Source organism: Antechinus flavipes, chromosome 2 (assembly GCF_016432865.1).
Source record: "Antechinus flavipes isolate AdamAnt ecotype Samford, QLD, Australia chromosome 2, AdamAnt_v2, whole genome shotgun sequence".
In the NCBI taxonomy this organism is placed as follows: Eukaryota; Metazoa; Chordata; class Mammalia; order Dasyuromorphia; family Dasyuridae; genus Antechinus; species Antechinus flavipes.
The window spans coordinates 199,646,407-199,660,194 of NC_067399.1; positions in this window are offsets into that span (position 1 = coordinate 199,646,407).

Genomic DNA, 13,788 nt, shown 5'->3' on the forward strand with positions numbered 1-13,788 from the left:
ATATTATATCAATAACAGCAATATTTATTAATTTTAAAAGTTTATTTTATTGAAGGCAAAAGCCTCATGGAAAAAGAGCCCATCTGAAACTAGCAAGTTTCTTCTCTGACATATTAAGTGTGTGACTCTGAGCAAGTAGCTTAACTTCTCAGTGTTTTAGACAACTATTGAAGACTAGTAGTGATAATGAAGATGCTGACCTGCTTTGGTATATGCATTGCCTCACTCATGAAATCCTTGTATCAAAATAATCACAATGAGGACCCTATTCCTTTTTCCATCACAGTCACAATGGTAAGAAGGTAGTGGGGAACTCTTTGCATCTCCATAGATTCGACTTTTCTTTGTAACAACAAAAAAAAACAAAAAAATAATAAAAAATGTCCAATACAGCGGTTGCATCTGATGATATATACTATATTGTGTATTGGTATTCCCTTACCTCTTTGCCAAGATAGAAGAAGCATGTTTTATAATCTCTTCTCTGGCACCATCACTGCTTCTTCAAATGGATATTTAGTTACTCAGAGTTCAGCTTCCTTTACCTGATCCTTTCATTTATGTTATTATACTCATTTTGTATAGTTTTCAGTTAATTATGGTAACTTGTTTCATATCAGTTCGTTCAAATCTCATTTTTTCTGTTAGTTATTTCTGAATGTATAACAATATTTCACTATATTCACATATCAATCTTTCTTTCTAATTGATAAGTACCACTTTTTCTCTCATTTGATTGTTACCAGCTAGGTGAAGCAGTGGTTAATACTGGACTTTGCGTCAGAAGAACTGAGTTCAAATATAATCTCAGAAATCTCTATGTGATCCTGGGCCAATCATACAAAGTAAGCACCATATAAATATTAGTTATTGCTATATTACAGACCCTCATTTTTATCCTTAGCCTGCTTGGGTTATTCATCCAGTAATGGAACTTCTGAGTCAAAAGATATTGATAATTTAGTCACTGTTTTATCTTAATTCCAAATAGATTCAGAGAATAGTTGAAACAATTCATAATGCTATGCAATATATTTTTTGCCTGTTTTCCCACAGCTCATTCAGCAATTATTTGTTTTGTTTTGTTTCCATTTTTAGTCATCTTAGTTTTTTTTATACAGTAAAGTGAAATCTAAGAGTAGTTTTAATTTGCATTTCTCTAATAGAGATTTGGAGTACTCATTCTCCCTGCCCCCCTTTAAAAGATGTAAATATTACTTTTCAATTTCATATAAAGTCGATTGTTCAACATTCTTTTTATCATAAGATTTTAAGTTCCATTCTTTTCTCCTCTTTCTCCAAGATGGCAAGCAATTGGAGATAGATTATACATGTTCAATTATATAAAACATATTTCCATATTAAAAATATTGTGAAAGAAGAAACAACAAAAGGAAACTCACACATACACATACACACAAAATGAAAATAGTATGCTTTGAGCTTCATTCAGTATCCATCAGTTCTTTCTCTGAATGTAGATAACATTTTCCATCATTAGACTTTTGGAATTGTCTTCAATCATTGTACTGCTAAGAATAGCTAAGTCAATCACAGTTGCACATTGCACAATATTATTGCTACTATGTACATTCTTGTCCTGATTCTGCTCACTTCACTAAATATCTTTCTAGTTTGTTTGTTTGTTTTTTCTGAAATCTGCCCACTCATCATTTTTTATAAAAGATTGTATTCCATTGCATTCATATTTCACAAGTTGTTTAGCCATTCTTCAATTGCTGGGCATCTCTTCAATTTCCAGTTCTTTGAGTCCACAAAAAGAGCTGCTATAAATATTTTTGAATTTTTTCAATTTTATGATCTTTAGGATACAGATCTAATAGTAATACTGCTAGATCAAAGAGTATGCACAATCTAATTTCCCTTTGGGCAGAGTTCCAGGTTGCTCTCCAGAAGAATTGTATCAGTTCACAACTCCAATTTTCCCATATGTTCTCCAAAATTTATCATTTTCTTTTTCTGTCATATCATCCAATTTGACTGATATGAGGTGGTATCTCAGTATTGTTTTAATTTGTATTTCTCTAATCAATAGTGATTTAGAGCATTTTTTTCCATACGACTATTGATAGCTTTAATTTCTTCATCTGAAAATTTGTCTGTTCATATCCTTTGACCATTTGGTAATTGGAAAATAACTTGTATTCTTATAAATTTGACTTAATTCTCTATATATTTGAAAAATTAAGCCTTTATCAGAAACATTTGCTGCAAAAAAGAAAAAAAATGCCCAGTTTTTTGCTTTCCTTCCAATGTTGGGTTGAGCTGGTTTTATTTGTGCAATTTTTACAAGCTTTACCTAATCTAAATAATCCATTTTGTATTTTGTAATGTTTTCTGGAGTACATTTTCAAATGGTCATCAATAGTTTGTAATTATTCTGAAAACTATGCTCATACAATTTAATCTGTTGGGGAATAACTTTTGGGGTTATATATAACTGGCAATTCTTTCTGTAATTGAGATATGATGCTTTTAGCTCTAATATGGAATTTTTTTTTTACTTTTCTATTTGAAAATTTCTGTTCTTATTTTATCTTATTTTATTTATAAAAATCTTATTTACTTTATATGCAAACAAATATATTTGTTTTTGTCTTTGAGCACTTCTCCATTGGTGAATACTTTTAGTTTCATATCCTCTTGTTAGTTGTCTATATATCTTGGCTAGCAGAGTCTCATCAAAGATATTTGCTACAAAGATTCTCTCTTCCCACCCCCATGAAATCTGATCTCTTGTGTACTATTTGTGTTGATTTTTTTTGGGTGGGGGGCAGCAAAAAGGCATCAATTTTTATACTTTGTGATTGCCTCTATTTTTTGGTTGCTTATGAATTCTCTCCTTAAATATGCTTTTAAAAGTTAGCTAATCTGGTTTCATTCCAACTTTTAAAATGACATGACCTTTTATATTCAGGTATTTTTGTGTGATGGTTTCATTTTGGTAATATGGCATAAAATTTTATACTAAACCTGATTTCTGTCCTATGCTTCCCAATTTTTCAAGCAATTATGTCAAATAAGTAGTTATCCAAATAATTTACATTATTGGATTTATTGAACACTAAATTATCAAGATCAATTGTTTCTATTCTTTTCAATAAAATCCATTACAGTGATATATTTTAAAAAATATTTTAGCCAATATCTACTAATTTTGATTGTCACTTCATTAAAATATAATATGGGGACTGGAACTATTATTTTTCCTTTATTCCTACTTTTTTCCCTTTATTTCTATTTTTAGAGTTGGGATATATTGTTAATTCAAATTTATTTTGTTCTTTTATGTGTACCTCTATATACAGTATCCCTTTAGTACTTTGATTATGCATTCAACCTGTATATTAATGTATATAATATTACCACTTTTATAATATTGGCATGGCCCAGGCATGAATAATAAATATGCCTCCAGTAATATAATGACTTAAATAAGGAATAGTTTATCTATAAAAATCCCAAGTATATCTCAGTAGATTCATTTTTATACATCTTATGTATGTTGCAGTTATTTTGAATAGAACTTCCAGTTTTCTTATTTCATTCTTAGACTATATATATATATATATATATGTCATGTATAAATGTATTCATTTTATATTCTGCTACTATACTGAGACCATTGTCACAGTTTCATACACATAATTCAGGATTTTCTAAATAAAACATTACATCATTAACAGTTTTGCTTCTTTTTGTCATATTTATAACTTTAATTTGTTTTGTTGTCTGATTGCTAAAATTAGCAATCTAGTTCTAGAACAGTGCAAAGTAATAGCAGCAAAAGGGGAAATCTTTTCTTTTCTTTTCCTTCTTTTTTAAAGTTGCCCCTTTCCTTCCTCTAAATTTTCTGGATTGGTTTGAATTAAGGATTCAATTTGACAAGGTCACAGAGATATTTAAAACTAGAGTTGCCAAGAAAGATTTAAAATCTAATAGCCTTTAAGCTATTAGAGGAGAGGAATACTTGGGGATTATAGCACCCCAAGAACAAAGGTATTCAATTATTTCTTTTTACTTCTGTAAGAATTACTTTCTTGTAGTTTCGTTAATCATCACCATCATCATCATCATAATCATTATTTTGGTCTATTGTCATTGTGTTGTCTACATTTAAAGGCAGTTTTATTATTTATTTGGTATGTTAGGAATGGGTATGGATGGTTATACCTTAGATTGCTCCCCTATCTTCCAGATTTCCTATATATATATATATTCTTTAGATTCTGGAAATTTAAATACTCCCTGTATATTCTCTTGACTCTTAGAATATTTTCTTACACTTCTGTCTCTATTTCTATCCCTCATGTTTCTGTTGTTCTTTCTTGCCTCTCTGTCTCTCTTTGTCTCGTGTGTGTGTGTGTGTGTGTGTGTGTGTGTATGTGTGTATTTTTCCCTCTCTATCTCTCTTCTGTCTCTGCCTTTGTTTCTGTTTCTCCTTCCAGATTTCGATTTCACACTCTCTCTTTTCATCTCATTTTTGTTTGTGCACTACTCTGTTTCTTTTTCTTTTCCTGTCCTTCCTCTTTCAACCCCATTCTATTTCTTAGATTTGTTCAATGCTCTTTTCTCCATAGATATGTGACATGGGATGCTAGTTCAGAAATCATCTTGTCCAAATCACTCATTTTATAGATGAGGTTCAGAGAGTTTGAATGCCTTTTGTAAGGTCTCACTGTTGGCTAGTGGCAGGACTGAGATTACTGCATTGTTCTTTTTTATAGTCTTTTATTTTATTCTTTAACTTAAGAAATAAGATCAACATTTTCATAACATAGAATAGAAAAAATTATCCATGAAATTGCAAATTTGTCATGTACAACTTGCTATTCCTTTTAAATATGTAATAAAGTTGTCATGTAATTTTCTTTTTCCCCCTTTTTCATCCTCCCTGCCCTAGAAATAGCTACTATTAGACACAAATATGTGTTTATGTAAGATTCTGTGAATATATTTATCATTTATTATTATATATTCATACGTTTATCAGTTCTTTCTCTGGATACAGATAGTGTCTTCCTTCATTTGTCTTTTAATTTGTGTATTTATAATAGTCAAAATTACTTAGTCCCTCAAAGTTATTCTTAAAACAATATTGTTGTTACTGCATATAATGTTCTTTTGGTTCTACTCATTTTACTCTTCAGTATTTCTTTCAAGTCTATCCAGTTTTTCTAAGATTATGAAACTCATCATTTTTATAACAGAGTAGTATTTCATCATAATCATATATCACAATTTGTTCTATCATTTCTCAATTGACAGATTAGTTCAGTAATCTTTCCATTATACGAATATCTACCAGTGTCTTTGTATTTCTCCAGACATTTAAATAGTGAAGAGTAAGAAGGAAAACAAATGTTAGTAGATCCAGGCCTAATTTACCAGTTCATAGCATAAGATAATACTAAAAAATGACAAAATAGAAAGTAATTTAGCATCGTGGATGATTTGGTTTGTAATGAACATTAGTCAACTCTGCTGGCACAATATTTTGCATTAGTCAACATCAGTTGGACATCAGTCTTTTAATGTTATCATATGCCTATTGAACATGAATTAAAATTGCATACATTTACTTATGTACATTAAATCTGTCCTAAGATTATTGTTGATATGTTATCCTCTTTATAAATCTAGACATATATCTTCTGAATTGTAAGTCCTAATTTTAGGATGGATCACTTTAAAACCTGAAGAATTTTAAAGCTTTATTGACGTTAATGCTCAGATAATGAGGATGTTAGGAACATGGAGGTATTCTTTCTTTTTTGTTTCTCTTAGATTTTTTTTTTTGGATTACCAGGCAACAGATTCTGTCTAATAACTCTCATTTCCACAATGTCATTTCCTCAACAGTCAGGAATCAGAATAAGGAGAGACAAGATAGCATCTCTGCTTGTAGCTGATAACAGGAATAATCAAATGCCCATCCTCTCCTAAGTATCTTTTCATCAGCCACTCTGTTCTGGGAGGTGCTATCTCTTTGACAGTGTTCTGTGTTCCATCTCAGATTCCAATAATAAGTGTAAAGTTTTATTAAATACATTTGAAAATGGAGATACCTCTCACATACAGTGTGTCTGCAAGATAGCAAGCTCTCTAGGGGGTACTGCAGACAATTCATTAAGGCATCCTGCTTTAAAAACACTGTTCGCCACACAAAGTAATGCTTAGCTTTCAAATCACACTCAAAGAGGAAAATATTGCATGCAGTGATAACATTAATATTTTGTGATAGTCTATATTATGACATTATTAATTTTATATAATTATCTGTAAATGGGAAGTCCAAGACAATGAAAAAAAAAAACACTAAAATTAGGATTTCAGTATTTGATCAGCATCTATTAACTTGAAATCCATAAAAAGAAACAAATTTTTTGACCTTTGAGTCCAAAGTATTACAATTCTATAACAACTGTTTTTAGTGATTTTTATGAACACAGAAATCCAGGCCTAAGGATCCTTAAAGGTTATGCAGTCAGGCTCCCTGGATGATGGATGAGTTCCCTTTCTAATATCCCCATGGGGGTATACTGTAGTAATGTGGAAACAAAAACAGTATCTGGCATTTATATAATGCTTTAAGGTTTTCCGAACATTTTACATGCATCATCTCAATTGATGTTAAATACAATCCTGTGAGGCATATATTATTAGTGATATTATCCTCATTTTACAGATGAGAGAATTGAGGCTTAGAGATTTTAAATGATTTATTCATGGCTATAAAGCTAATAAATGTCAGCTATGAGATTTGAACACAGTTCTTTCATTACAGCCAAAACAATGTTTTATTTTATTTTTTTTCTACTATATCATGCTTCCTTTCTGCCATGGGGGGGAAAATAAGACTGAAAACAAGATTTTTGGGTTCCTGAATAAGCTCTGACATTAACTCACTATGAAATAACTCCCTTCTCTTAATTTCAGCTTCCCTATCTAAAAATCAAAAGAAGCTCTTCAGATAATTTCTAATAATTCCTTCAACCTCTAATAATTTTATAATTCCAAGAAGGGGGTCACCCTACTGACAAATGCTGCTAATTCATATCACAGTTTTCATGAATTTTTTCTTGATATTCCTTTGAAAGTTAAAATTTCTTATTGGTAAGAGCAAAAAAATTATAACTAATAAATATCATTATTGTTAATGTTGGAAACTAAAAAGCAAAAACCATTTGGCCTGTCAACGTGATTCATTTTCTTAATTAAAAAAAAAAATAGGATCAGCTAGATGGCACAGTGGATATAGCTCCAGCCCTGAATTCAGGAAGACCAGAGTTCAAATATGGCCTCAGACTGTTAACACTTACTAGTTGTGTGACCTTGGGTAAGTCATTTAACTCCAATTGCTTCAACAGAAACAAAGAAATAGTCTTTGAGGGTGTTGTTTTTTGTTTTGTTTGATTTCTAGATTACAAGAATTAGAAATAACTTTAAAGATCATCTAATACAATCCCTTCAATTTATAGGTAAGAAAAGTGAGGCTGGAATCACATAAGAATGTATTCAAGGTTGTCCAGACTAGAATAATCAACAAGGAGCAAGCACATCTTTTTAAGGATCTAGATTAGTGTCAGGAGTTGGACAAGTCATGGAGGATGTAAGCACAGAATTGAGATGACATCTATCTACAAGGATAGATATTATTATTATGTCATGTTATCCTGGAACCAGGTTCATCTAAATCCTAGTCCAACATTTTTTTCCCACTATATCATTTATTTTTTCTTATCTCTTCCAATAAAATGTAAGATCCAAAGGCAGAGATTTTTTTTTATCTTTGTCTCCCCAAAGCTGACCATGATTAATCAATAAACTTTTAGTAAGCTCCTACTATGAACTAGACACAATGCTATCCAACCTTCAAAAAGAGACAAAAGAGAATATCTGCCCGCAAGGATTTCACAATCTAATGGACATATATGATATATGGTAATCTAAGAAGGGATGCATTAGCAACTGGGAGATAGGAAAAAGTCTTCTGCAAAAGGTGACATTTGAGCCTGAGACATCAAGGAAGCCCGAGATTCTAAGAAGTATAGGTGAGGAGGAAAAGTATTCCACACATGGAATACAATGCATTTGATTCAAAGGGAAGGAAACAAGTAGATCTATGAAGACAGCCACTGGACCAGTATGGCTGGACCATATAGAGTGTAAAGGGAAAAAAAGTCTAACAAAACTGGAAAAACAGAAAGGTGTTATGGGCCAGAACTTGAAACAAGGTGCTAAATCAGTGGAATTGATAGAGACAATAGTTATCTAATTTAGCCTGGAGCTTAACAGTTCTCTAGTTCGGTACATGTACTTGGTACTTACTATAGTTCCACAAGATTCACACCTTTGATAAGAGACCATATAAACTCAGACAAGTTCAGCCAGAATCAGAACTAAGGAAGACAGAGAAGTGGTGGCAGGCTATCCTATGGAGAACACTGAAACCAAGATCCGGAAGACCTCCAGAAAACTAGCCGAGCCCCAAGTGAAGGAGACAAGACTTTGAAGGAGACAATAAAGGATTTGGACTTTAACTCCTGGCTACACTTGTGGTGATTACAGAACTGAAACAAATGATGCCTTCAGAGACCCCACAAAAACCTCAACAAGAGAACATTACATTTTAGAGAAGAATATTACAGAAAGGGACCAAGTTGTAAAGAACTTTACAAGCCAAAGAGAAAAGTTTATATCTGAGTTTAGAAATGAAAGGGAGCTAGTAGGTACCTGATGCATGTTCATTGAATTGAACCAAATTCTAAGTATTCAGTAGTATAAAATTTCTCTTAAGTTGCTTTTTCCTTTATGTATAGAGCCTTAATAAGTGCAAGTTATTTGCACTTAAATAGTGCAAGTAAAATAAAAGTAAACCTTTTCTCCTAGGAACTTAATATTTAAATGGGATACTCTTGATAAAGAATTGGCAGATAGCTAAACAATGCATTATGAATATCATATTCAGTTTTCAACTGTATATGCAATTAATATTTAATGTTCCAAAGGTCTTGATTTCTTTGGTGGAGGAATTAACTGCAACAATGCATATTAGTTGTTTAGACTTCAAGAGTTAACAGTGGACAAATAGTTCATCAGTCTGACATGAATCCAATGATAAATCTCTCTGAATTTAGGTAGAGTGGTCTTCCAAGCTAGATATGCATCATTTTATTGGGCCATATGTGAATCCTTTCTAACTTGGTAGGAAGTAGCAGAGATTTTGCTTTGCTAACACAGACCCCCAAGACTCCGGGATCACTTACCTCTGCAGTATGTGGTGTTTCCTTAGTTGGCAATCGTATCATGAAGATACGAATACAACAATTCGACTCCTTTCACTATGAGGAATCTATGATCAGAAATCATGAAAGCTACACTCATAACTTTAAATTTATGGATCCTTTAAAGTGTTGACATGTTGACATCTCAAATACTTTAGAAAAAGAACAGTTATTGGAGTGAGAAACTGGACAAGGCAGTAGTCTTGAAATCAAGAGGATATGGATCCCTTCTCTAACACTATATAATCCAGAGCAAATCTTTTGAACTCCTGCTGCCTCACTTTCCTCATCTGTAAACTAAGAATGTGGATCTGATGTTCTCTATACCCCTAAAAACTTTAGATATATAATCCTATGGCCTTTCTGGGACAGGTATGGAGCAGGTAATTCCAGAACTGGAATAGAAAGATTTGAGTTCAAATCCAACTTCAGACAATTACTAGCTGTGTGACCCTGAGCAAATAAGTCAACCCTGTTTGCCTCAGTTTCCTTATCTGTAAAACGAGCTGACAAAGGAATAGCAAACCCCGCTAGTATCTTTGCCAAGAAAACCCAGAGGAGGTCATGATGAGTCAGATGTGGATCAGAACAATTGAAGAACAACAATCTCTCTCTAAGCAACACTTATTTAAGTACTTCCATCATTAGAGTAATTATGTCCAGTTTGTCTGTATTCTAAACTAAACATATTGCCCTCATAAGGATATTATGATAACAGCCTGGCTCACTAAGGTGATATGGCATGGTGAAAAGAGCATGACTGTGCTGGGAATGGGAGGAAGATATCTGGATTTTAGTCTTACCTTTACTTGCAACTATCTAAATAGAATGGATTTCCTTGAGACTCACTTTTTTTGTCTTTAAAATGGTAGATTAGTTTTTTAAGTTCTAAAATCCTTTTTGTTGTTGTTGTTGTTGTTGTACTGATCATGATGAATGGTTTGGGGAATGTAAAGCTCTGTCCTATCTCATGTCTCCAGTCCCAGTTCCCATAACAAAAGCCTCTATTTAAATGTGGTCAGTAGAGTTCAGAAGTGTTGTAAAAAACAGGTCTTAATTAGTGCTAAGTGAAGTGAGTAGAACCAAGAGTACATTGTACACAGAAGCAATAAGATTAAGGGATGATCAGCTGTGATGGACTTGGCTCTTTTCAACAATGAGGTGATTCGGGCCAATTCCAATAGACTTATGATGGAGAGAGCTATCTGCATCCAAAGTGAGGACTGTGAGAACTGCAGGTGAATCACTGCATGGTATTTTCACCTTTTTTGTTGTTGTTTGCTTCATTCTTTTCTCATGTTTTTCATTTTTTTGATCTGATTTTTCTTGTGCGGCATGATAAGTGTGTAAATATGTTTAGAACAATTGCGCATGTTTAACCTATATTGGATTTGCTGTCCAGGGGAAGGAGTATGGGGAGTAGGAAGAAAAATTTGGAACACAAGATTTTGCAAGGATAAATGTTGAAAACTACCTTTGCATATACTTTGTAAATTAAAAGCTATTATTAATATTTTTGAAATTTAAAAATAAATAGATAAAAAATAAAAAAGTAGATCTTACAGTAGGCAGATATAGATAGGAAGAAAAGATGAGACAGAGAGCAAAATCTCTGAATAGCCAAATAGAGATTACAGAATCCCTATACAGCAAAGCAACAGAGAGGGATAGTGGACTTAGAAACAGCTGGGTGGTACTAGGGATAGAGAGCTTGACTTGGAATAAGGAGTTTGAATCCCATTTTACACTGAGAAACTAGATCAATCACTCAACCTCTCATCTATAAAATGGGAATAATATACATCTATCTCACAGAATTCTTTTAAGGATTGAGTAAGCACATAATATTTGTCATTCATTTTGCTAAGCTACAATTGTTATTGTCTTTAAAAATTATACACTATATTCAAATGGAGAGAGCCCTTTGCTCTCTTGGAGCCTGCTGATTCTTCTGTAACAATTTTAAGAAATGTAATTATTTGCCTCTCTGTCTTACAAAAAAGTAGCCAATTATACTTAAGAGGGTGGAACATATATGTTAAAGACAGACAGCAATGAAAACTGACAATTTTATAATGAGAGCAGAGACAGAAAAAACATTAAGTTTAAAACAAAAAGCCACAAAAATTTAAAACAACCACAGACTTCAAAAGAGTACCATCTTTATTTGACATGGGAAGATTTATGCAGAACAAAACAGTGAAGAAAGCACTGCCAAAAGAACAATATATACTATGATTGCCACAAAGGTAAATAAAATCAGCAATGATTGATCTTGCTTCCACACATTCAATCAAGCAAGCAACAAACATTTAATAAGTACCTACTATGTGCCAGGCATTATCAAAGTTGAAGAATCTATCTTCCCCAAGTTTAAATGATCCATAAATTAAAATGTGGTAAGTGACACATATCATAAATCAGAATCATGTTGTTAAGAGATTGAGCATTATATGTATTCACAAAATGTACTTTGTATAAGATATTGCTTGGTTATCTGGAAAGTATCCTTTTTGTCAAAGCAAAATGAATCCATAAATTTATTTTTAAAATAAAGTTTAAAAAATAAAGAGAATTATCTTGTATGAGTTTAATTTAATTTAGGTTATTAGTAACTACTAATTTGTTTAGTATTTCTTCTTTATATTGATATAATCAATAGAAATATATTCTCAAAGTCAGGAAACTATACTAAATGCTAGAGATACAAAGCAAGGCAAAAATAATTCCTGCTCTTGAGGTGCTCATAGGATAAAAGGAGAAATACCATGTATATTATTATGTACTAATAAGACACATATTATATTATATTATATATCATATATTATATGTGTATATCTATGCAAATATATGTGCGTATGTATATACATATAATCACCTTCCATGGATTTAATGATCATCCCTATATTGATGACTCTTTAATCTATCTATTATGCCCTAATCTCTCTGCTGATCTCCAATCTCACATCTCTGATTTGTCTTTCAAATACCTCAAACTGGATGTCCAGTAGAAATCTGAAATGCAATATGCCCAAACTACTCTTTATCTTTCCCTATAAAACTTCTACTTCTCCAAACTTCCCCATAATTGTTGAGGGCAGCATTGTTTCCCCAATCCCCAGGTGTACAACCTGAATGTTACATTTGGCTCCTCACAATCTTTTCTCTTCTCCATTTCCAATTTGTTGCCAAGATGTGTCAAATTTACAACCATGTCCTTTCTTTTTATTCCTCCAACACACACACACACACACACACACACACACACACACAAACTCCAGTGGATTTCTATCATCTCTAGAATCAAAATATAAAATCCTGTCGGATGTTCAGTTTTTCATTGTCTAACCACTCTGTCCCAAACACCTCTTTACTCTTTTTATACTTTACTCCCTAGCTGTACTCTTTGATCCAATGGCCTTCTTATAGCAAAATGAACAAGACACTCCATCTTTCACCTCTGGGCATTTCTGTGACTGGCCCTGGCCCTGGAATGCATCTCTCCTAATTTCTGCTTCCTGATTACTCTGTCTTTCTTTAAGTCCCATCTGAAATTCCATCTTGTACAGGAAGCCTTTTCCAACCCCACTTAATTCCTTTTAATTATTTGTTATCTATCCTGCAGATTGTGCACTCAGTGTACCCTGAGGCTGAAATGCAACAGAATATGAATTGATTCTTTGCTTCCTGTGCTAATTTTGACCTGATAACACTAACAGAGGTTCTCCACCAGCCATCACCACAGCAGCCATATATGGAAACATTGATTACAGCAAATGAAGAAAATTTAAACGCTGTGAATAAGTTTATTTACCTTGGTGGTATATTTTGCAGGGATATATACATATAAGTAATGAGGTCGATGCACATATATCAGAGCTGGGTCAGTATTTAGGAGGTTCTGAAAGAAAGTGTGGAAGAGAAGAGATATTAGCTGCCTATCAAACTGAAGGTCTACAGAGCCATTGTGCTGACCTCATTGTTGTATGCCTATAAAACCTGGGCAATCTACAGTGCCAGGTCAGAAAAATTCCATTTGAATTGTCTTAGAAAAATTCTGACGTTCACCTTGCAAGATAAAGTAGCAGACTCTGAGATCGCCTCTTGAGTTGACCTTTCAAACATTCAAATTCTACTAGAGAGTGCAAAACTCCAATGGATTGGCCATGTTTTTGAACTGCCAAATGTGTGTTTACCTTAAAAAGAACTAACACATGGACCCACACTTAACACCATATACCAAGATAAGATCAAAATGGGTCCATGATTTAGGCATAAAGAACGAGATTATAAATAAATTAGAGGAACATAGGATAGTTTACCTCTCAGACCTGTGGAGGAGGAAGAAATTTGTAATCAAAGATGAACTAGAGACCATTACTGATCACAAAATAGAAAAATTTGATTACATCAAATTAAAAAACCTTTGTACAAACAAAATTAATGCAAACAAAATTAAAAGGGAAGCAACAAACAGGGA